This window comes from Vicugna pacos, chromosome 33, assembly GCF_048564905.1.
Source record: "Vicugna pacos chromosome 33, VicPac4, whole genome shotgun sequence".
In the NCBI taxonomy this organism is placed as follows: Eukaryota; Metazoa; Chordata; class Mammalia; order Artiodactyla; family Camelidae; genus Vicugna; species Vicugna pacos.
The window spans coordinates 17,786,077-17,809,422 of NC_133019.1; the positions used below are offsets into that span (position 1 = coordinate 17,786,077).

At 38.8% G+C, this 23,346-nt stretch overlaps 1 long non-coding RNA gene across 2 annotated transcripts; it reads left to right on the plus strand.

The window, feature by feature from the left end:
* The first annotated feature begins 520 nt into the window (after window positions 1-520).
* On the plus strand, window positions 521-16,900 carry LOC140691083 (uncharacterized). 2 transcript variants are annotated; one of them, XR_012066541.1, is made up of 5 exons: window positions 521-580; window positions 3,521-3,636; window positions 8,796-8,825; window positions 11,787-11,887; window positions 16,778-16,900. It is a non-coding gene; the product is annotated as an uncharacterized lncRNA (long non-coding RNA). The 2 variants fall into 2 exon arrangements; XR_012066542.1 differs by lacking the exon at window positions 521-580 and adding an exon at window positions 3,342-3,407.
* The last annotated feature ends 6,446 nt before the right edge of the window (window positions 16,901-23,346 follow it).

Here is a 23,346-nt window from a genome sequence, read left to right on the forward strand (position 1 = left end):
ATCTGGTATGTGACTGACTGATAAACTCCTCCAATACGGGAATGCAAACTGGCATGGTACCCCAAAGGAGAAGAGTGAGAATTAAAAAGTCAGGGGCCATATGACCCAACACTTTCAGTTCTGGGTTTATACCCAAGAGGAATGACAGCAGGGATTTGAAAAGAGATTTGTACACCCGTGTTCATAGCATCATTACTCACAACAGCCAAAAAGCAACCTGTGTCCATCGACAGACGAACAGGTAAGCAAAATGTGTATACAAACAATGGAATATTATTCAGTCTTTAAAAGGCATGAAATTCTAACACATGCTACACTGAAACTTGAAGGCATTATACTAAGTGAAATAAGCCAGTTCCAAAAGGATAAATATTGTATGATTCTACTTATTTGCGGTGTCTGGAGGAGTCAAAGTCATAGAGACAGAATGCAGAATGCTGGTTGCCAGGCGCTGGGGGAATGGGAAATGAGGAATGATTATTTAATGGGTACAGAGCTTCCATTTTCAAAGATAAAAAGAGTTCTGGAGATGGATGGTGGCAATGGCCACTGAACTGTACACTCAAAAATGACTGAAATGGTAAATTTTATGTTATATTTATTTTGCTACCAAAAAAATGCCTAAAGATGGAACAGAAAAGTAAGAAATGTTTCCTTACATTTTAGCAATATCTTAACAAGAAGAAATTGGATGTTTATTTCAGAACTGCCCTGTAACAGAGATGTGAATTATTTGTGGATGTTAATAATGACTGTAGGCATCGAATAAGTCAGGGACTGTGCTAAGGGATTTATGTATATTATCTTAATTCCCAAAACTTCTGAGGTAAGTACTTTTATTATGGTCATTTTCAAGTTCAGAAAAGTGGCACTTAGAAAATTTAAATCATTTGCCCGGGGTACAGGGTTAGTGCATGGTAGCGCCTAGGTTTGCCAGATTTATTACTGTTAAGCACATTGCTCTGTTCAGATGTGGATTCTGCTTTTTCTAATAAAGAGTTTTTTGATTGTCTTAGTCTTAATATTTTGTCCTAACCTTAAGAAACCCAAACACTTAAGAAATTTCTAAGGATAGCAATCTGAATCAGGAGACTCCAAATAACGTGGATAAGCCAGAGGACGGAAGAGTTGAACAACACTTCTTACAGAACTGCACTAAAACGATGTCTTGGCAAGCAGTCCTTCAGACTTACGGTGGAGGTGGGGTACTCAAGTCTAAAGCCAGAGGTGAGGGGACTGGAAAAGCAACAAAGGCCAAATACTCATTTTGGTGTATAAAGAATTCTGTAAAATAATTCTAAAATATCACTTTATTTTTTTTTAATTTTCAGACTTTATAACTGTAATTTCTGACATGTTGTTCCACATTAAGGTTTTTAATAAGCATACACTGAGCAAAACATTTGAACCAACTAAGGAATTCAGAGATTGCAGTCTGTTAATTTACTGGACTCCATCTTCCTCAAAAGGATTAATTAGATATGCTATTGTATTTGCTTTTCAAATGCATATTAATATACACACACACACAATGGTGGAGGAAGCACATGCATTTACCTCTGCGACCTCCCATATGGCCATCAGGGTGACAGAAAAAAATTCTTTAAAGAGAAGGAGATAATAACTGGGATAGGAAACAAGAAAGTGTGCCATCAGTAGACGAGAAGTTCTGAGAAATTTCTGAAAGGCAGAAGACAGATGGATGGACTGAGAGAAAGTGTTATCAGACACTGCAGGCCAGAGCACAAGAAATGAGCATGTGTTTTCCTAAGGGGGCCCCAGAGGGGAGCTCACAGTCAACAATACAGCGATGGGCGTGGGACAATCCTAAGTGGCCTCATTAAAAACCCAGGCTCAGTGCCTAGGGACAGCCAGGCCCCTTTCCTCTGACCTGGGCCAACAGAGCTTGGCAGCTGAGACGTCTGCCCTCAAGCTAAAAGCCAGCCCCACTGCTCTCTAGAAAGCAAGCTCTCAGCCAGAGAGGGTTCCTGGTGAGGATTTTGTGGCCTCGGGTGTACAAGATCATGACAATGAAGGAATTCTGGATTTTGACAACAAACTCAGAGTTCACTGTACTTAAATCAGACTTAAAATGCACCTCCCCCGCTCCATCTGGAAACCTCTGGTTCCCCGGCCTGCTTGCCTGCTCTCTGCCCACAGGAAACCCTACAGAGAAGCCTTCCTGTCCACAGACCCCACCTACTAACACAAAAACTGCTGTCAGTCATTCTATTCATGAGAAGAAGCTTCTTGGAAAAACAAGTCTAAACAATTGAAGAGGAAACCCACAAGCTACCTACACTAAATTAAGGTGTTTGTTTCGTTCACTCGTATAAATGGACAACAGGGAACATCAAACTTGTAAGAAAAAACAGTGGAAAAGGAAAGCCTTGGAAAAACAAATAACAGAGGCTGAAGGAAAAAAGATAATCCAAGCAGTTAAAGAGGATTTTTCAAAACCTAATCTACACCTACACATATCAATCATATTGCTAACACCTACACTGGCCACTTAAGAAAATTAATATTTAAAACAATTCCAATAAAAGCAATAAAATGCTAATTAGCATCATCAGAGGAATTTATAATCTATTGCATTCATAGGACAATTACGGTTTGTGATGGAAAGTAACAATCAGAGAACGTGAAAGAGTTCTTGGAAACTACAGTTAAAAATTTCAGTGGAATTTCTAAATAATAATATAGCCATACTAAAAGATCAAGTTGGTTACCTGGGAGATAAGGAAATAAAATGACAAAGAATATGAGAAAAAAATTAAAACACGTGGAATTTAGTACTATGAAATCTAATATTTATCTAAATGTGATTCTAGATGGTATAGGGACTATGGAGAAAAAGAAATAGTCAAGAAAATAATGAAACAGATCTCCTACACTAAAGAGTTTTTGGATTAACAAAGCCCATCAATTATAGAGCAGAAAAAACAAGCAAACAAAAGCACATCTAGACACCTTGGTGAAATTTTAGAACACGTAAGAACAGAAAGAAAACCCTAAAAGCTTTCAAAGAGGGGAGTAGTGAAAAAGGATGATAATCTATCATGCAACTTCTTTTCAGCAATACTAGTACCAGAAGGCAAGTCACTAATAAAACAAATATGTTTATTGAGTGTACACTGTGTGCTAGACACTATTTTAGGTCCTTGGAATATGTCAGAGAATCAAACAGACCAAAATCCTACCCTTGTGAATCTTGCATTCTATTGTCAAAATGTCTTCAAAGTTCTAAGAGGGTAAACTGAAACTTAGACTTCGAAAGCTGGCCAAACTGTCCATCAAATGTGAGGGCTAAAAAAAGACCATTTTACAGCATGTATTGCAGGGCACCAAGCAAGGGGAACTGGCAGGTCTTCCTTGGAAGACCCAAACTCCCTGACGGCTTTCAGGCAAGAGGTTTTAAAAGCAACATTAGAGATGGGGCGGGGGCGGGCGCGGGCGCGGGCGCGGGGGCGGGAGGTCACAGGAAATGTGGTCGGCTCATGGGCGTTCTTCTGATTAGTTGGTGCTGCGGTAGCAGAGTGATGTTTCCCGAGGAATCTGAATCATCAACCTTCTGGTTCCAACCCGTCAGGAGCCTGTGCTTGTGGTCAGCTAGCCGTCACCATCCTCCACCAGGTTAGCGGGGTGGGGGTGGGGGGGCTGACTTCTTTTCTGCAGAACAACTTAAAGACAAGCATCAGATTGTTGTGTGTACCCCTTGAGGAGACATGAGGAGCCCTGTGACTGTTTTATTGCTGAACTCTTTAAGCTGTCAGTACATCTCTTGCTTGACTGCTTTTCTTTTGTTTCTGCATCCTCACGTGTCTAATTAGTAACCGCTTGAGTCTGCTCTTTGGAACTTGGGGAAAGGCCTAGGAGAGAAACGCCTTTTTCTACAAATAAGAAACGGGGACACAGAGAGGCTTATGTATCAGGGAGGGCCCTTCAGGGTCCTACTTGGTTTCATTCTCCCCCACCCCCACCTTTTTTTTGATACTCTTCAATCATGAGAAGAACAGAGCAGGACAAGAAAGAGAATAAAGTTTTGTATGGAGAAGTTAATCATAAACTCAGCAGGAGAACTCTGTTTCTTTTCCTTTTTTTTTTTTTTTTTGGGGAGCTCCGTTTCTGTCCCCACTCCTGTTTTAATTTTCACCAAATCTTTGAGGGAGTGGGGTGATGAGTGCTCTGACTACTTCCTGCTGAAACAGGGCACCGTTCTGCCTCAGTTTGGGGAATGAACACTAAATTGGAAGTTTAATTGGAAATCCTGAGTTCCAGGTCTTGGGTCCGAGTCTTGCATGATTAAGATCTTTGCCCTTTGGTCCACTCTTTCGGTGCAAAAGACCTAAGCAGAAGTAGGAGGGGGAGTGACAACCAAAAATTTAATAAACCTTGGAATAAATCTCATTCCCTGTGGAGTTCAATCTTGAACCAGTCTGGACCTGGCACTTCTAAGGGGAACTTGTTACAGCCAGGGAGCCAGTTGCCTATTTTTAGACATTCAAGAATTCAAAAGCTTACTTCCTACACAAAATAAAACAAGGCAAAACAAACAAACGTCAAAGAACCAATCTAACAAATCGCAGCCCATGAGAGAAAACAAGAAGCAATGCTTTCTGAGTAGGAGCCAGAGGAAGTGAAATCAAGAAAAGGAGTAAAGGAAGGAGGGAGGGAGGATCTATTTGTTCTTCCAGCTTAAAAGAATCTCATTTAAGCTGCAAATGTTTCATAAATAAGTTTACCTTTCCTTCTCAAAGGAGGATCATCCAACTACTCAGTTGATAATAGCTGGTAGTTATAGAGGACCTAGGTTCCTGGCACCATGCTGAATGCTTTATACGGACTGGCTCTTTTACTCTTCAGAAGACTTTTAGTTATAATTACAGAGCAAAATGTAAATATATTGAACTTTGATCATGCACGTATAGATATATAGATACAGATATATCTATACATGAGAGGTGTATTGACAGATGGACACTCTTATATAACTGGAAATCAAAAGTCTATCTTACACTATATATAAAAATAGATTTAAAAGAAATTTATTCTGTATAGTACAGGGAACTATATTTAATATCTTATAATAACCTTTAATGAAAAAGAATATGAAAACAAATATATATATATATATATATATGACTGGGACATTGTACTGTACACCAGAAATTGATACATTGTAACTGACTATATTTCAATTTAAAAAAAAGCCTATCTTAGCAGAGGAGGGTATAGCTCAGTGGTAGAGTGCGTGCTGAGCATGCACGAAGTTCTATGTTCAATTCCCAGTACTTCCATTTAAATTTAAAAAAACGGAATGAATAAATCTAATTATCCCCAAAACAAAGAAATCATAAAAAAAAGAAATGCAAATACTTAAAAAAAAAAGCCTATCTTTATTTTTAAGTTTGTCTTAATAAAGAAATCCAGAAGTAGAAATTTAGGTATATTATTTAAAGTTACAAAGACTAATTTAAAACATAACTGTTAGAAAAATTAGAACTATAACATAACTATATTATAAATAATATAACTAACACAAATTAGGTGGTGGAAGGATACAGGGAAGTTGTGAGGCTCTATAAACACAAGAAATTGCGAGGATCTATAAACACAAGAAATTGCTCGGATATATGAACACAAGAAATTGCTCGGATATATGAACACAAGAAATTGCTCGTCTTTCCTAGGCGGAAGTCAGGAGATACTTTCTAAAGCTGAAAAATGGAGAAATAGAGCTGTAAGCATATAATTTTAAATTAAAATGGCAACTGCGACATGATGGAGCAACAGTAGCTGTTAACAGAGCTTGTTTCTGAAGAGCGTCCATACTGCGTCCTGGTATGGAGATTATATTCACTGTATACTCCTCTGTGTGGATAAATTTTTTTTCTTATTATGTGTGTGTAAAACTGCCATAAAAAGTAACAAGCTACGTCAACAATAATGAATATATTAATATTTTGAAAGAGTGGAAACATGCTTAATTAATCTTTTCTACAAACACAACCAAACGTTTCATACAGGTATCTGTAAATTGAAAGACAAGCTGCTCAGACACAGATGCTAAATGTCCTCATAGGCTCATGGTTTTTAGGATAAGATAGTTTAGCATATTATTCACTTGACTTTTTTTTAATCTTTTGGGGGGGCAGGTAATTAGGTTTATTTATTTATTTTTAGAGGAGGTACTAGGGATTGAACCCAAGACCTCGTGCACGCTAAGCATGTGCTCCACCCCTTGAGCTATATCCTTCCCCACTACTTGACTTTTTTAAGTTGAAAAAAAAAAAGCAAAACTCACTCTGCAGCTTTTCTGATTTTGAATTTGGGGAAAGTTGCAAATATTGTCTGTCCTAACCTTGTTGACCTGACAAATGACAGAAAAACTGATGAACTAAGGACTTTGGACTTTCAAAAAAAGGAATTCATCACTGGGGATTACTCATCTAGCTAACTAGAATAAAATATAGTTTGAATTAAGCAATCTTCTTTAACAGTTAATATTTATTGAGTCAGGAGAATGCTGTGGTGTAGTGGACAGAGCTTGGCCCAGAAAGCCTTTCAGCCCCAGCTCTGTCCCCACCTAGCCTAGTGACCAGAAACCAGCACTTCATCTTTAGCTCTTCAACTATTGAGTGTGGATATATTCTCCCTCCTCACTGCTCCATACTGTCCCTATGAGAATCAGAAAGGATAAATGAATTGAAAGTCCTTTGAAATATTACAAAGTACTCTGAGGTCACTTAGTATGATTTGGATGATAGAATTTCAAAGCTGGAAAGAACTTAGAAATTATCAAGTCAAATTTCTTTCATTCAGTTTCTGTTTCTCGTCTATCACTTGCTGAGAGCCACTTCGTATATCACTATCAAGAGTCTTAAAACAGAAATTGATTTTAATTTTGTTCTTCTGAACTACATCCTCTTTTAAAATTACAAGGAATCACAGTCTGTTCATGCTACAAGGACTTTTCGAGTCATCTCATCTAATATCTTTGTTTTAATGTGAAGCAATAGCAGCCCAAAAAGAGCGGCTGGCCTAAAATAAACACAGGCCAATGAACTCAGACCTTGGATTAGAACCCAGGTTCCCAGCTCCCAGTCACCCGATCCTTCCCCATGTCACTGCTGAGTCAAGAAAAGAATGACCATTTATGGCTGATCACAGTTAATAAAGGTATATACTACCCTGATAAGAGTATGCTAATTACTTAACCATTTTTACAATGTTCAAAAGATTTTTTCCTTCCTCAAAAAGCAGTTATGTAAACTGACACAACATTGTAAACTATACTTCAATTAAAAACAAAAGAAGCAATTATGTAAAAATAATTTTTTAAAAGGCAATTATGTGACAAAACAAACTAAAAAATAAAAATGTGAAAATTAAGGGAAAATTTTAATTAAAAAGGGAATTATGCTTGAAAAAATAGTATAAATACATAGGCTCAAATCTATTCTCTAACTAAAACTAAGATTGTAAGTATCAGAATAGTTAGGTATTTCACAGTCAAATTAATTACCAACATTTCAGTAAAACTGGATCTCACTTAGTTCCTCATACACATCTTTGCAAGAGAAGTAGGAGAACGTAAATGGTTAGAAACATAGCGTTTTAAGTCATGACATAAGTTCAAATTCCAGCTCTGCCATTTACTGGGTATGTAAATTTTGAAAATATGCACAACCTCCCTAAGCCTCAGTTTCCTCATCTGTATTATGGGAGTCATCAGCGTAATTATTTCATAGGGTTGTTGTAAGGATTAAAAAGTAATTCACATAATTCAGGAAACAGGATCACTCATCGTTATCTCTTGGGGTGTTCACAGATGGAGAAAGGGCTCACAGCAATTATTTACTCAAGATTGCTCAGCTGGCAAGCGGTAGAGGCAAAAATTGAAGTCTGTGTAGCTTTGCTTAAAGTTCCAGCTCTTTCCACGACCAAAAGAAAGATTTTCTCCCTAAGTAGGACAGCTCTGTCAGCCAATTTCAAATGATAAGGCCTCTAAATGGCTGCATGTCTGCTGTGCTGCCAAAGAAAGCCACTTGACTCTTTCAAGTTCACAGCCCCTGTGTGCTGGGGAGGGGGTGGGACAGAGTGGCCGCCTATCTGTGTCACACAACCCTCTGTTGTACTCATATGACCGTGACCTTGTGTCCCATGGGAAGGCACGTCCCCTTCCCTCCCTCCCCCATCTCAGGTGGCTCCTGCCAGGATTGGGAAAAACCTTTACCCTTTTTCACCTCAGTATCTGAGAGCAGGCTTTTCAGCACTCAAATTCCCCTCAAGCACCCTCAAATGTTCTCTGAGACAGCTCTTGCAAGCTTGACCCCCACTGCCCTGGAGGTTAGGGGACTCATTCTTTTTATTTCCATTTCTCTCAGAGTCCAGCATGAGCCGGCACTCATTAGCACTCCACAAATGTTTGCTAGAAAAAAAAAAACTGAAAGGAAGAAGGAAGGAAGAAAAGGGTAAAGGGAGGGAGAAGGAGGTGGGGAGAGGGAGGTACCAGTGGTCTTACTTGTCACTCTAGACTTCCTGAAAAAGGTGTAAAAATGGGGCCGCCTCCCTTGTTCCAGAAACACTGAACAATATTTATTTATAATGTATCTACTTATATCTAGAAGTATTGATAATAGAGAAATCACTTTAATTTTAGTCTCAGAAATCATGTTAAAAATTTAGGAGATTGTGTGTGTGTGTGTGTGTGTGAAGTCTGAGTTGGCCTGGGACTGCGAGGGGTCCGATAGCAGGCCATGGAGATTAAAAGCCCGAAATTCTCTTTACAGATGTGTCTCCAAGCTGCTGTGTAAACCTGGGTAAGTCACACTCTCAGTATTGTTAAAATGGAAATAATTTTAAATGATGTCAGTCTTACAGAATTTTCATAAACAGAAATGATAATGCATTTTAAATAGCCAATTTTAAAAGGACCCATGAAGTTGTGATGGCACCTTCTGAATTTTTACAATGTCTGTTGATCTTTATGGGCCATATTCTTACATTTCAATTTTTTCTGTTTGCACTTTCTCCCTACTTCAACTAGTACTTCAAGAATTCATAACTTTTGGCCATATAGCCATTCATTCCCACTGACTCTGTTTCTGAAATTATTTTGGAATCTGTTCCTGGCCTTTCTGTTCCCCCTGAGACTCTCCTAGCCTTTTAATAATTCTCACTTAGATGTAATAGCCTCTTTAACAATCATTCTTTTATATATTTGCTTCATCTGTTAATAAATTTAAATAAATTCAGACTGCCCGTGCCATGTGTCTCTGAGAGTATGGGAAAGCTCAGCTCGGACTGCAGCTCTCTTGAATAGATCCTTCAATATGCTTTGGTCTCCCATCCCTTAACATACTTTTCCTGCTCCTAACACCAGTCACAGACTCTCCTGGCTTTGATTACCTGTGTAGACACGCTTCTCTTTCACTGTGTGTTCTCTTTGACTTAACATCATTCTTACTCGTAAACTCAAGTATTTTCATTGCCTCATTCTGGCTATGAGTGACTCATTCTAGCCCACTAGCCTACTCCTCAAGACATGGAGACCAGGCAAAAATCTTTCATGAAGGCATCATCCCAACACTCAAATTATAATGTGGTACTCTCTGATTCCGGTGCCAGCAGCAAAATGTTACTGGCTGTTCAAGGTATTGGGACTTGGCTGGGTAGGAGGCACAAAGGACCTTTGGCGACAGAAGGCTGGTGGGAAGGAAAACAGAAGCCAGCTTCTTGGGAACACCCAGCGCTGGACTGGAAGGTTGACTGGGAGTTGCTGACCAAGTGTCAAAAGCAGGCTGTGAGAAGGTTATCAGGGAGGCAAAGGCAGGAGATGTCAGCAGTCTGAGCTACCTGGAAGCAGAGGGCACGGTAGTCAGCCAGGCTGGAAGCAAATTACACCCTTCAAATTTTTACCTTTAAAAGCATGCATATAACCCTTGCTGAAGACTCCATTCATTCCTGCAATAGATAGTTAAGCACCAATTATACACAATGCACTGTGTTAGGTATTGAATATGCAACAGAAAAGGAAAGCAGGCATGGTGACTCCTCTGGCAAGCTTTGATAAATAACTTGGCATGCACTGTTCTTTATTGTCTTGTCAATATTGGAATAGGTTTTGAACCAGTAGATGTGGCTTTGAGCCAGCGCATTTACGCAAACAATTCTCAGAGGTGCCACAAATTTGTGGCCAAGTTAACATTATAGCCTCCATTCCTGCTCTGGAATCATGACACAATCTTTCAACAAAAGAAATTCTTCACAGGCAAATAACAAAAATATACATTGGTGGTTTCTGAATGTCTTGAATTTTCCAAGCAGTTTTTTTCAACTGGCCATCCGCCTATATTCAGTTCAAAAAAACCCCAAAAACTCCAACCTGGAATCTTGGATAGTTAATCATCACAACACAGTTTTCAACAATACATGAATGAGTTTATGCTAACTGTCAAGAGTACTTGGTGACCCAGCAGGAAATGACTTCATTCTGTTGAACTTGCTTCTCACAGCAAGATTAGTAATTAAAAAAAAAAAAGTCTCTTGAGAAGAAACTAGTTACTATCACTAAGAATCAGTGTCCAATGAGGAAGAAGATCTACATAAACAAGGAGGCATCTCATATTCTTGGCTTGAAAGATATACGTTGTAAAGACATCAGTTTCTCCTAAAACCAGCATATAAATTTATTATGGCCCAATAAAATTTTAATGTCATTCTTTTGGAACCCAGCAAAACAATTTTAAAACTTGAGAGAATTAAAAATATGCAAAAAGAGCCAGGAAGACCCTAATATGGAAGGATATTGGGGAGGATTTTGCCAGTTATTCAAACTGCAGTATTTACTCCTGATACACTGCTGTAGGAATAGACAGGTGATGAATAAAACAAAATATGGAGTACAGAAGTAGATATAAATGAGTTTCGATTATGAAACAAAGTGGTGAAAAGAAATGTGTTTTTTGGACAACTGGTTAGTCATTTGGGAAAAGAATAAAGTTGGATCCCTACCTTGAACTTCCAAGTGGAATGAAGATTTAGAGAACTAAAAACTTTCAGTTGAACATATTTGTATAACGTTTAAGTGGTGGAGAGCTTAAAGCCCTGACACTTGGCTGTTCTAACATCAGATCCCAGCACTGCTCCCCAAGGGTGGGATTCCCCGCTGTGAGTGGTCTTGGTGTGAAAGAGGACACTGCCTTGCCTTTGGGGCTAGGAGATCAGTTCTGCTCCAGCTCACACACATGGCCTCGTGGGGAACTCCCTGTGATTTGCTGACTAAAGAAGGTTTTCAAGACTGGTTTTCAGATGGACTCTTCCCTGAGACACAAAAACGCTAGTTACACTACACTGGTACATTTCATTCCCCACCTTCCTGGAACAAGCCATGGCCCTTGGGTTTAGAATCCAAGGGGGAAAGGCTTCAGTCAAGGGACACAGTAAAGATTCCAAAGAATTGGAAAATGAAACTCTTACCTGTTCATTTCTTGGCACACAGAAAAGACAGTTCAAGCGTAGACTGGTGATTCACTCTGACTATAAAAAGAAAGAGCATCATTGCAGCATGATAGGGGCAGCGAGGTGATCCCCAAAGGCACCCCCACATTCTCCGTGGTCAATGTTGAAAGTCAGCAGGACCGCCATGTGCTCAGACTCCTTGAAGTTGGGTCACCTCAACCAGTTAAGAACCCTAACCAGTGCCAGAACACGTGAAGGGGAAAGAATTCGTTTTATAGTCTCAAGATAGTATAAATGTAATTTTGGCTTATGACCCCCAGGAAGCAGACTGACTAACTTTAACGTGGCAATATATCCCCATCTTAAGCACAAAGTCTGTTCAAGTTTCAAGGAGGAGGACACATCTTCTTGCTTACCAGTAGTAAGTACCACCTGCTATTTTTTGTCTTGCTCGCTCTTCTCTCTCCCTCATCCCCTACCTCCTGGCCCTTGGAACTCTCTCCAATTCTCTCTCTGCTTTTTTGATTCTGTCCCTCAATTCATCAGGCTATTTCCCACCTCCATCCACTTGCACCTTGCGCTCTGCCTCCCCATCCTTCCACAGCTGCTCACCTGTTACCATTTGAGATTTCACCTAACAGTCCTCTCTAAAGCCTCACGAGTATGTGCCGACCAAGACTGACCACTCCTTCCTTATGCAGGAGCCCTTTAATACTCCATTGCCGTGATAGGTTTACACGTTTGTCTCTGCTTATCATTTGTACGTTTAAAATCTCAGGCTTGGCACTAAGAGTAACACATAGTAGGTGCTCAGTGATGTGTGTGGACTGAACTAATGAACCACCAGTGTTAGAGGCAGGCTGAGAATATGACTTTCAGCCATAGGCTTTCAATGGGACCCATATTCCTCTAGGTTTAGTCTGCTCTAAATAACTAAAGCTTATACTCACAGGCACTTAGAGCCAGAATTAATTCTGTCCTCCAGAACATGTAAAATAGAACTATTTTTCAGATTCAGTACTTAAGGGAGAAAGCTACCAGGCTTGTGGGTCCAAAAAGATCATAGCAATAAGCAGTGAGCCTTTCTTTACCTTTGGCCCTGACCCTGTTAGTCTCCTCTTTCTTTTCTGGTCAAAGGGCAAGAGGAAGTCGAACAACACACTGCACAGTAGTCTGCAGTGTGTTTTCAGTTTCAGTGGTAATTAAGAGTGGGAGGAGTTCAGCGCTATTGCTGTATTTTGCAGTTTGCATGTTTGTTACAGACTTCAATCACTCACTCACAAGGGAGTTCTTCCTTCCCCTAACATTTCCCTAGGTCTGGTCATTTGCTTGGTATATTAATACCAATACACACTGTATATTAATAGCACGTGAAATTCTGGGAAATTGCGATTTCCTTTTTGTTTTCCTCCAAAATACTTTTTTTTCAAGAGGCTCATTTTTATCCACTATCATTGTCAAAAGTAGACTTTATATGACAGGAGTCTTGTAGCCTTTCCAAATGGTCTCTAGTTCCTCCTGGGTGTATTTCAATCATCTTTGAATCTGTTTGCCCTGATTTTAATTATGATTCCACCTGGTCATGGGGAAACTTCCAGCTTTCTGTGTCTGTGTAGTGCCTCGTTGAGCCAGACTACCAAATCCATAAACTCAGAGCAAATGGGGATCCACATTAAAGCTTTGGGAGTAGAAGGAGCTATTTCAGGCACTAAAGCAGTAATTTACTGAATGTTCCTCGGTGAGCTGAGAAAAAATTGCTGAGTTTTTCATGGTATTTAGTTTGCTTCTGGGAATTTAGGAAAAGGGATAATCTGAGCTAATATGAACAAATGGGAAATCTTAGCTCTTACCTGTCCTAAATCAGTGCTGAAAATGTGCTCAAAGATAAAAGTCCAGCCCTCTGAACACTGCAGTGTGTTCCTTTCCTCCTGCAAGATAATAGCCATAGGAGAAGTTCTGTTTCTTTCTCATGACTTCTCTCAAAGTTAATTTTTCACTTTATGCACCAACTAGTAGTTAAAACATGCATGTATTTTTAAACCTCAGGTTACCAAATATCAGGCATTTCTTGCTTACCATGCAGTCTTGAGACACATTCACCACTGTAAACTTAGAAAGTCAATATTTATCGAAAGAAAAGACTGGTCCTTTAACAACTTTGTAAATTACCCTTTCCATTCCGTTGTAACCGCTGCTAAGTCCCCAAACACTGTACAACCTCAAGAGAATTGCTGACAATAAATTCTTTTGAAATAATCTGAACAGAATGGAATATTCCACAAATACTTGCAGAGGGTTTACGAGGCTCCAGGCACTGGGCCAAACAACAGAGATAAAATAGTGACTAAAAGAGACAGCATCCTCACTTCCATGAAATTTACAATTAGGCTAGGGAGATTGATGTAACAGATCTTTACATAATAATTGTCTAGTCAAAACTCTAAGGATTTTGATCCCGATAATGTACTGATCTGGTCAAGATCAGCAATGTCCATCTGGTCAAGGTCACTGCTGATCTTCATGTGGCTAAATCCAATGGACAGTTCTCAGTCAATCTTTCTTAGCTTCTCAGAAGCATTTGATACAGTTGATCACACCCTCCGTTTCTTCAGTTGATTTCCAATTTCATGATATGACTCCTAAATTCATATCTGCAGCCCAACCATTTTTCTGAAGTTGACACTTCGGTATCTATCTGCCTACTCGACATCCCCTCTCGTATTTCTAATAGCATCTCAAACTAAACACATCCTGAACTGAACTCTGAGTTCCTTTCTCCACTCCCCACAATTCTGCTTCTGCCTGAGTGTTCGCTCTTTTATTAAATGGAACCCCTATTCATTCCGTTCATGAGTACAAAGATCTTGGGATTGGCCATCATTTTTCTTTCTTTCATAGACCTCCTTCAACTGACCGAAAAATCCCGTTGGATTTCTTTTCAACTTACGTCACAATTTTACATTCTCTCACCACCTTCATCAGTACCATCTTAGTTCGAGACATCATTTTCTATCATCTGATGAGATTCCAAACTCACCTCTTTGGTTCTACCCTTTCGTTCTATTCTCCCCCACAGCAGCCAGAGGGAACTTTTTGAACCGTAAGTCTGATCATGTCATTTCCTTGTTAATATCCCTTCAATGGCTTCCCATGCACCTAGAGTAAATTCTTTGCCATGACATACAAGGCTTCCTACACCTGTTTGTCTGCCTCTCTGCTCACCTCCCCCCTTACTCTTCTTGCTATTCCTTGCATTTGTCCTGTACATTCCACTTTGGGACCTTGGCATTTGTGTCCCTCTGCCTAGAATGTTGTTCACTTAGATATTACAATGGCTCTTTCTTCACTCATACATGTCTCTGTTAAAATGGTAACTTCTTCAGAGAGGACCTCCCTGACTGCTAAACTAAACTATTAACCCACGAAAGCATCACAACCTCCCCATCTCTTTCTCTTGGCCTGCTTTATTTTCTTTTTAGTTTTTATCACCCCCTGACATTGTGTATGTGTGTATGTGTGTGTGTGTGTGTGGTTTATTGTGTGTTTCTCCAAGGGATTTAAGATTTAAGAGCACATGGAATCTTGTCCCATTCACTCTTGTATCCCAAAGCTTAGACAATGAGTGTTGGGCGCAGTGTAAGTACTCTACAAACATAGATTACACAAATGAATGTGATGATAGTAAAAAGGAAAATTACAGAGACCAATGTGATGTCATACATAGACGTGCCTTAGACTGAGGTATCAGTGAAGACAGTGAAGGAAGCAAATACGCATTCAGTTACCATCTATCTATAGAAAAGGCAGCCTGACAATGCGGATGAGAGAGTTCTCTGATACTCTCAAGACAGTTGCACATCCCTGCTTCCAAGCGGACCCATTAGTGGTAGGCATAAAAGCTCTATTGAAGAGAAAAGTTTTTCATGTATAGTTTGGTTTTGCTTTTTCCCAGAGAAATGTGACCGGCAATATCTCATTTATCTTTGTAACAAATCTGTTAGGTAGTCAGACAAGAGAGATAAAAGGAGAAAGAAAAAGAAAAGAATAATACTAGTTTTGTCTTAGTTAAAAAAAAAGGCAATGAAACAGAGAGAAGTCTTGTGATCTACCCAGCATGGCAGGGGTAGAGCTAGACATGTAATTAATCCTTCTGACTTATTACTGAGATCTGCTTCCTGGACCTGAGACAGGGGCTCGGAAGGAGGAGGGGAGAAGAGAAGTTTCTGCATATCAGTCCAGACTGGATGTGTTTTCTGTTGTATCTTCTCAACCCAAACCGCCACCTGTAATTCCCATCATGACTCCCTTAAGGTTTGCAGGGCGGGAAGTAGGAAAGGTGTAGAAGGAAAGAGTGGGTGCTCTGTAAGTAGTTTTCGGATTGATAAACTAGTAAAATAAAAGAGAACAAGAAAGAAGGCTTTGTTGCATGTATACACACACAGGTATGATTTGCAATGATCTGGGCCCATGAAGAAAATTAATTTAATTAATAGCATAAAAAGAATTGAAATGTAGGGAATTGGAATATAGAATTCAGTGGATAATTTATCTCCATTGCTCTCGCTTCTATGTTTTTACTCTTAAGTGATCTCTCAACTACCAGATGATTCTTACTTATGTCAAAGTATCTTTCTCTTCAAAATTATAAAAGAACTGTATTTGTCAAGTACAGCTTTAATGATACATCAGATTGGTTTCCCATGCCAGTCCAGGTGTATGGTAAGATCAGAATGACAGTGATACACAGAATCAACTTGACTCCACCCTCAGACTTCCTTAATCCTTTCCAACAAGGTGTAGGCATTGCACAGAGGATGCTCTTCTGCGTGTTCTCAAATGTGATGCCCTGGCTACAGCATCTGCATTTCTTCCCTTTCTGCTCCTGATGTGGGTCCTCAGGCTGCTGTCTTCTGCATGCTGCTCTGTGTCAACGTCTCTGTGACTCTTCCCCATTTCATTCTTAACTCTTTCAACACTCACTGTCCTCTGGTCACTTTTTCCCCCCATTTCTGGTGCACAACATGCTTTGCTCTTTCTTTTCTGTGACCTCGTGGAGTACAGTGGCTCCTATCTGCTGTGTCTGGATATCATGTTTATGTAATAAGCTGCCATGGCACAAGTGCCAGCATATTGTCCTTGAGAAATTAACTCTGCCTCGCTTCCTACTCAGCAGGAAAGAATGTGGGGTTGTGGAAGATCATGTTAAATGGCTCCTTAAAGAGCCATCCCCAAACCTCATGTCCGTTTATACCTTCCACTATGCAACCTGAAAAAGCAGAATACTTGCTTTTCCATTTTTCCTTGCATCTAGAGATGGCCAGAGGACCCAGGTCTGGGCCATGGGACAAAACTGGAGCCTGCTGATCAAGAGAGAGGGGATCCGGAGAAAGATTCTGCTTTCCTGAAAAATAAAATAAAATAAAACAGATGAGAATGGTGTTGCCTCTTTCCTTCTACCCCATTCTTCCTCTCTTGAATGCAGAATTGATGGCTGGATCTGCAGTGCCATCTTCTAACCATGAGAGAAAAGTCAAGAGCATCATGGATGCATCAACCCTGACGTCTCTGAGTCAGAGAACCAGGACCAACCTTTAACGTCTTGATAAGTGAGAAAAATGAACCTCTGTATTTCCAGCAACTGTAGGTGGTTTTCCTGTTATTTGCAGATGAAAGCATACATAGCAATTTCCTCACCGCAACATGGCTTCCTTTAAAGAGAGAACCCAGAGCTTTCTTTTTATTTGTTTTAAACATTTTTTATTGAGTTATAGTCATTTTACAATGTTGTGTCGAATTCCAGTGTAGAGCACAATTTTTCAGTTATACGTGAACATATGTATATTCATTGTCACATTTTTTTCCCTGTGATCTTCCATAAGATCTTGTATGTATTTCCCTGTGCTATACAGTATAATCTTACTTATCTATTCCACATTTTGAAATCCTAGTCTGTCCCTTCCCACCCCCCTCCCCCTTGGCAACCACTAGTTTGTATTCTATGTCTATGAGTCTGTTTCTGTTTTGTATTTATGTTTTGTTTTGTTTTTTAGATTCCACATATGAGCAATCTCATATGGTATTTTTCTTTCTCTTTCTGGCTTACTTCACTTAAAATGACATTCTCCAGGAGCATCCATGTTGCTGCAAATGGCATTATGTTGTCAGTTTTTATGACTGAGTAGTATTCCATTGTATAAATATACTGCTTTTTCTTTATCCAGTCATCTGTTGGACATTTAGTCTGTTTCCATGTCTTGGTTATTGTAAATAGTGCTGCTATGAACATTGGGGTGCAGGTGTCATCCTGAAGTAGGGTTCCTTCTGGATATATGCCCAGGAGCGGGATTCCAGAACCCAGAGCTTTCTAAGTAGAAGAGTAGGGCTTCTTGCTCCCTATGGAAGAGCTTGTGGAAGATGTTTTTATTTTTTAATGTAGGCTAGTTGGAGAACAGAGTTGAATTATTTCAGGGAAAAGAGGGATCTAGTCTAGGGGAAGAGAAAGAGTCCCAAGACAGAAGGATGAGAAACTACTAGATTCTGCCATTAGATTCTACAGTGTCCTTGAATGGCTCCTCTCCGATGCTTCAGAAGGGTAAGACCTCAGTTGGATATTACCTGTGCCACCAAATGCTGCAGTCCTGAGAACAGAGGTTGGGTCCTCTAGCTGAGCCTGTGGTCAGTAGAGAAGATCATTGTAAAGAGCATCTCTCTACTTTCCAGTGAAGCAACACTGAGGAGTAATTGGAAATGGCATCATTGGAAGGAAGGGTAGCTCTGGCAACTATGTAGCCTAAGGACCAGACCTCTTGTTTACTTACAGGCTGTTAGATTTTTGTGCAACCTAACTGTGAATGGTGGATGTGCAAAAGCGTCTTAGTTTGATGTAGATCTATTTGCTTATTTTTGCTCTTGTTTCCCTTGCCTGAAAAAACATATCCAAAGTATTGCTAAAATTGATGTCAAAAAGCATACTGCCAATGCTTTCTTCTAGAAGTTTTATGGTTTCAAGTCTTCAGCTACATCCTTAATTCATTTGGAGTTTATTTTTGCATATGGGATGAGAAAGTAGTCCTGTTTGATTCTTTTACATGTAGCTGTCCAGTTTTCCCAACACCACTAGGCTGTCTTTCCCCATTGTATATTCTTGCCTCTTTTGTCATAGATTAACTGCCCATATAAGTGTAGGTTCATTTCTGGGCTCTCTATTCTGTCCCATTGATCTATGTGTCTTATTTTGTGCCAGTACCATACTCTTCTGATTATCATAGATTTGCAGTATAGTTTGAGGTCAGGAGGCATGATACCTCCTGTTTTGTTCTTTCTTAAGATGGTTTGGCTATTTGGAGTCTTTTCCATACAAAATTATTTGTTAGAATTGTTAGAATTATTTGTTAACAGTCCTGTGAAAAATGCCATTGATATTTTGATAGAGATTGTATTGATTCTATAGTTTGTCTTGTGTATTATGGTCATTTTAACAATATTAATTTTTCCAATCCATGAGCATAGTGTATTTTTCCATTTGTTTGTGTCATTTTCAATTTCTTTCATCAGTGTCTTATAGTTTTCTTGTGTTAAGTCTTTTACCTTCTTAGTTAGATTTATTCATAGGTATTATATTCTTTTTGATAAGATTGTGAATGGAATGGTTTTCCTAATTTCTTATTCTGACAGTTTATGTTAGTACACAGAAATGCAACAGATTTCTGTATATCAATTTTGCATCCTGCAACTTTACCAGATTGATTGATGAGTTCTGCTAGTTTTTTGGTGGTATCTTTAAGATTTTCTATGTATAATATCATGTCATCTGCAAACAGTAACAGTTCTATGTCTTTCTTTCTAATTTGGATTCCTTTTATTTCATTTTGTTGTCTGATTGCTGTGGCTAGGACTTCCTAATACTATGTTGAATAAAAGTGGCAAGAATGGGCATGCTTATCTTGTTCCTGATCTTAACACCTATCCTTCTGAAACTATTCCAAAAAATTTCAGAAGGAGGAGCACATCTAAACTCATTCTGTGAGACCAGCATCACTCTGATACTAAAACCAGACAAAGATATCACAAAAAATAAAAATTATAGGTCAATATCACTAATGAACATAGAGGCAAAAACTCTCAGCAAAACACCAGCAAACCCAATTCAGCAATACATTGAAAGGATCATACACCACGATCAAGTAGGATTTATCCCAGGGATGCAAGGATCACTCAATATTCACAAACCAATCAGTGTGATATACCACCTTAACAGACTGAAGAATAAAAGCTATATGACCATCTCAATACATGCAAAAAAAAATCTTTTGAAAAAAATCAATATCCATTTATAATAAAAACTCTCCAGAAAGTGGGCAAAGAAGGAACATACCTCAATATAATAAAGGCCACATTTGACAAGCCACAGCTAACATCATACTCAACAGTGGAAAGCTGAAAGAATTTCCTCTAAGGTCAGGAACAATATAAGGATACCCTCTCTCACCACATTATTCATCATAGTTTGGAAAGTCCTAACCACAGCAATCAGAGAAGAAAATGAAATAAAATGAATCCAAATTGGAAAAGAAGTAAACTCTCACTGTTTGCAGATGGCATGGTACTACACATAGAAAATCCTGAAGATGACATCAGAAAACTATGAGAGCTCGTCAATGAATCTGATAAAGTTACAGGATATAAAATCAATATACAGAAATCTTTTGCATTTATATATATTAACAATGAAATATAAGAAAAAGAAATTAAGGAAACAATCCTATTTATCACTGCATCAAAAAGAATAAAATATCTAGGAATATACCTACATAAGGGGGCAAAAGACCTGTACTTGGGAAACTATAAGACACTGATGAAAGAAATTGAACATGACACAAACAGATGGAAAGATGTACTTTGTTCTTGGATTGGAAGATCAATATTGTTAAAATGACCATACTACCAAAGGCAATCTACAGATTCAATGCAATCCCTATCAAAATACTTGTGGTATTTTTCACAGAACTAGAACATATAATTTTAAAATTTGTGTGGAAACACAAAAGACCTCAAATAGCCAAAACAATCTTGAGAAATAAGAAAAGAACTGAAGGAATCATGCTCCCTGACTTCAGACTATACTACAAAGCTACAGTAATCAAAACAGTATGGTACTGGCACGAAACAGACACATGGGTCAGCAGAACATGATAGAGAGTCCAGAAATAAACCCATATATCTGCAGTCAATTAATCTATGAGAAAGGAGTCAAGACTATATAATGGGGAAAAGACAGTCTATTCAATAAGTGGTGCTGGGAAAACTGGACAGGTACATGTAAAAGAATGAAATTAGAACATTCTCTAGCACCATATACAAAAATAAATCACATATGGATCAAAGACCTAAATGTAAGTTGGATACTATAAAACTTCTAGAAAAAAACATAGGCAGAACACACTTTGACATATGTTGCAGCAATATTTTGGGGGTCCATCTACTAAAATAAAAGAAATAAATGCAAAAATAAACAATTGGGACCTAATTAAACTTCAAGGGTTTTACACAGCAAAGGAAACCATCTGAAACATGGAAAGTTAAGTTCCTGAATGGGAGAAAATACTTGCAAATGCTGTGACTGACAAGGGATTAATATCTAACACATATAAACAGCTCATACAACTCAACATCAAAAAAACAAACAAAAACAAAAACAAACAGCCGGATTAAAACATTGGCAGAAAAACTGAATAAACATTTTTCCAAAGAGGAAATGCAGATGGCCAACAGGCACACGAAAAGAAGCTCAACAAGGTTAATCACCATGGAAATGCAAATCAAAACCACAAAGAGATACCACCTCACATCTGTCAGAATGGCTATCCTCAAAAAGAACACAAATAAAAATGTCAGCGAGGATATGGAGAAAAGGGGATCCTTGTGCACTGTTGTTAGGAATGTAAGTTGGTGCAGCCACCCTAGAGAACAGTATGGAGGTTTCTCAGAAAACTAAAAATAGAACTACCATATGATTCAGCCATCCCACTCCTAGGTATCTATCTGAAAGAACAAAAACACTTAATTCAGAAAGATACATGCACCCCAATGTTCATAGCAGCATTATTTACACTAGCCATGATATGGAAGCCACCCACATATCCATCAACAGATGAATGGATAAAGTACACACACACACACACACACACACACACACACACACAAACAGGAATACAACTCAGCCATAAAAAATGAAAAAAATTTTGCCATTTGCAGCAACATGGATGGACTTGGAGGGCATAAATTAGACACTGAAAAACAAATACTGTATGATCTCATTTATGTGTGGAATCTAAAAACTGGAACAAACTAGTGATGCTGACTCACATATACAGAGAACAAACCAGTGGTTACCATTGCGGGGGCAATATAAGTAGGGATGTGGGAGGTACAGACTGTTGAGTATAAGGTAAGCTCAAGGATGTATTATACAAAACAGGGAATATAGCCAATATTTTGGAACAACTGTAAATGGAAAGTAACATTTAAACATTGTATAAAAGTTTTAAAAATTAAAAAAACCAAACATTAAGTTGCCCCTCAAAGGAAAAATAAGTCATCTTTGGTCTATCAAATATTTATTTTGCTGTGTGAAGGGAGATGGGGATATAAGCCGTACCAGAGCTAGCCAAAACTCCTCATCATTTATTGAACATCCTTTCCTTTTCTCTTGTTTGTAATGCACAAGGGAGGAGTACACTTGGCTTTCAGAAATCAGAAATTGCATCACAAACTTATAACATTTTCTCTGGGTCTTACATGATTGGACAAGTAGAGATGTGTGGTGGGAAGTAGCTGAGGCATATGAAATGATGTGTGGGATGCAAGGAAAAATGAAAATGAATGGAAAGTGAATAATAAGGCTGATAAGAAGACACCAGGCCAGATCTTAAAGGGCAACTTATACCACATTAAAAAGTTGAACTTTAGGTGTAGGACCCCTAGGTCCTAATATGATAAGCTAAGCTTATCTTTTAAGAGATATACACAAACCATCTCAATTCCATTTGATTAAGTGACCTCATGGTAGGCCTCTTTCCAGTTATATCTGACAGGTAATTTTTTACAACTTCTATTCTCCCAAACATATTTCTTTATAATTCTGTCAATGCCTTCCATCTCTATGGTTTCTACTTCTTTCTGCATTTGAATGTGACATCACTGAAAAGCTACTCATCACATATATGCTAAATAAATTCTTCACACTTCCCTGGATGACTGGAGAATTTTACATACACACCAAGGAGATCCAAGAGAACTCAGCAGAAAGCAAAAGCCAAAGGACAAATGACAAATGCTGGAGAGGCTGTGGAGGAAGTGGAACCCTCCTACACTGCTGGTGGGAATGCAGGTTGGTGCAGCCACTGTGGAAAACAGTATGGAGATTCCTCAAAAGACTAAGAACAGACTTACCATATGACCCAGGAGTCCCGCTCTGGACATATATCCAGAAGGAACCCTACTTCAAAATGACACCTGCACCCCAGTGTTCATAGGAACAATATTTACAATAGCCAAGACATGGAAACAGCCTAAATGTCCATCAACAGATGATTGGCTAAAGAAAAAGTTGTATATTTATACAGTGAAATACTATTCAGCCATAAAAAATGACAACATAACATCATTTGCAGCAACATGGATGCTCCTGGAGGATGTCATTCTAAGTGAAGTAAGCCAGAAAGAGAAAGAAAAATACCATATGAGATCGCTCATGTGTGGAATCTAAAAAAAAAAAAAAGGAAGAAGACAAATGAACTTAAATATAAAGCAGAAACAGACTCATAGAATACAAACTTGTGGTTGCCAGGAGGGAAGAGGGTGGGAAGGAATAGACTGGGA